The sequence below is a fragment of the Nicotiana tabacum genome, chromosome 7 (assembly GCF_000715075.1).
Source record: "Nicotiana tabacum cultivar K326 chromosome 7, ASM71507v2, whole genome shotgun sequence".
Taxonomy (NCBI): Eukaryota; Viridiplantae; Streptophyta; class Magnoliopsida; order Solanales; family Solanaceae; genus Nicotiana; species Nicotiana tabacum.
The window spans coordinates 49,287,537-49,290,334 of NC_134086.1; positions in this window are offsets into that span (position 1 = coordinate 49,287,537).

The following is a 2,798-nucleotide window of genomic DNA, read 5'->3' on the forward strand; positions in this document are numbered from 1 at the left end:
GAGTTCAGCACGATGATGCCAAAGATGTGACTATTCGTGATGATGGGGTGTTGAGGATTTAGGGCTGGATATGTGTGCCTAATGTAGATGGGCTTCGGAAGTTGATTCTCAAGGAGGCCCATAGCTCGCGGTATTCAATTCATCCGGGTGCCAAGAAGATATATCACGGTTTGAGACAATATTATTGGTGAAGGAGATTGAAGAAGGACATTGTGGGATTTGTATCTCAGTGTCTCAATTGTCAGCAGGTGAAATATGAGCATTATAGATCAGTTGGCTTGTTTTAGCAGATGGATATTCTAGAGTGGAAGTGGGAGCGGATCACCATGGACTTTGTAGTTGGGCTCCCACGGAGTTTGAAGAAGTTCGATGCTATTTGGGTGATTGTGGATCGGCTAACCAAGTCTGCGCACTTCATTCCGGTGTGTATTACCTATTCTTCAGAGCGGTTGGCTGAGATGTATATCCGGGAGATTGTTCGTTTGCATGGTGTCCTAGTTTCCATCATTTCAGATAGGGGCACTCAGTTTACATCCTAGTTTTGAAGGTCTGTGCAGCGAGAGTTAGGTACTCATGTTGAGTTGAGCATAACTTCTCACCCTCAGACGGATGGGCAGTCCGAGCGCACTATTCAGATATTGGAGGACATGTTGCGTGTTTGTGTCATTGATTTTGGAGGGTCATGGGATCAATTTCTACCACTTGCAGAGTTTGCTTATAACAACGGCTACCAGTCGAGTATTCAGATGGCTCCATATGAGGCTTTGTATGGGAGGCAGTGTAGATCTCCAGTTGGTTGGTTTGAGCCGGGTGAGGCTAGACTATTGGGGACAGACTTGGTGCAAGATGCTTTAGAAAAGGTGAAGGTAATTCAGGAGAGGCTTCATACAGCGCAGTCGAGACAAAAGAGTTATGTTGATAGGAAGGTTCAGGATGTGTCCTACATGGTTGGTGAGAAGGTTCTATTAAAGGTTTCGCCCATGAAAGGTGTTATGAGATTTGGGAAGAAAGGTAAATTGAGTCCTCGGTTCATTGGGCCTTTTGAGGTGCTTCGGAGGATTGGGGAGGTGGCATATGAGCTTGCTTTGCCACCTATCTTGTCGAGTGTGCATACGGTATTTCATGATTCTATGCTCCTGAAGTATATTGGGGACCCATCTCATGTTCTGGATTTCAATACGGTTCAGTTAGATGATGATTTGACTTATGATGTGGAGCCAATAGCTATTTTGGAACGCCAGGTTCAAAAGTTGAGGTCAAAGGATATAGCTTTAGTGAAAGTGTAGTGGAGAGGTCGGCCCATGGAGGAGGCTACCCGAGAGACCAAGCGGGAGATGTAGAGCAAATATCCTCACCTATTTGAGGCTTCAAGTATGTTTCTTGACTCGTTCGAGGACGAATATTTGTTTAAGAGGGGGAGGACGTAACGACCCGGCCGGTCGTTTCATGAGTTACCGCTCCGTTTTCCCCATATTGCCTTGTTCAGCTGTATTTTGTGTTATCGGGTTGGTTGGCTCGGGTTCGAAGAGATTTTGGTAAGGTTTGAGAGACTTAGTGTCTTTTGGGTAAGCTTAAGTTGGAAAAGTCAACCGAATGTTGAATTATGTGTTAAAGGGCATGGATGTGAGTTCCGATGGTTCTGATAGCTTCGGGAGGTGATTTGGGGCTTTGGAGCATTATCGGAATGTGTTTTGGAGGTCCGGAGTATATTTAGGCTTGAATTGGCGAAATTGGAATTTTCGTGTTTTCCGGTTGATAGGTGAGATTTTGATATATGGGTCGGAATGGAATTCTGGGAGTTGCAGTAGGTCTGTTGTGTTATTTGGGATGTGTGTGCAAAATTTCAGGTCATTCGGACGTGGTTTAATAGACTTTTTGATCGCAAACGGAATTTAGAAGATTTTGGAATTCTTAGGCTTGAATCCGATGCAAATTTGGTGTTTTGATGTTGTTTTGAGCGTTCCGAAGGTTGGAACAAGTTTGAATGATGTTATCATATATGTTGGCATGTTTGGTTGAGGTACCGAGGGCCTCGGGTGAGTTTCGGGCGGTTAAACGGACCAAAATGCATAGTTAAGAAGTTGCAGATTTTTGGCTTCAGCTGTTGCAGGCTTTTGGCCTTCGCGTTCGCGAGTGATCCCTCGCGTTCGTGGAGGGTCAAGATGTGAGGCAGGATTTTTGGCCTTCGCGTTCGCGAAAGAGGTCCCGCATTTGCGAAGGGCTGGGGTCATTGAGCTATGCGTTCGTTAGAGGGGAGCCACATTCGCAATGGGTTGTGGAACTGAGCCTTCGCGTTCGCGAGAGGGGAGACACGTCCGCAAAGAAGGAAAATGTGGTCAACGTCCGGTTGTGCTTCGCGAATGCGAGGCTTTGACCGCGTTCGCGAAGAATGATTTAAATGTCTGGGCAAAATGTTTTAAAAGCCCATTTCCGCGATTTTGAGCATAAGTTCCTCCATTTTTGGGCGATTTTGAAGCTTTTTGAAGAGGATTGAAGAGGGAATCAAGGGGGAACACTTGGAGGTAAGATTCATGGACTTAATACTCGATCCTAATGTGATTTCTACCTAATTAATCATGGAAATTGTTGAATTTAAGCCTAAACATTGAAGAACTAGGGCTTGTAATTGGAGACCTAAAATTAGGGATTTGAAGGATCATTTGTGGTTGGATTTTGGTGATTTTGATATGAATGAACTCGGGGAGTGATAAGGAGTCTATTGATGAAATTTTTATCGGAATCCGAGACGTGGGCCCGGGGATCGAATTCGGCCAATTTCAGGATTTGTGTTGTAATTT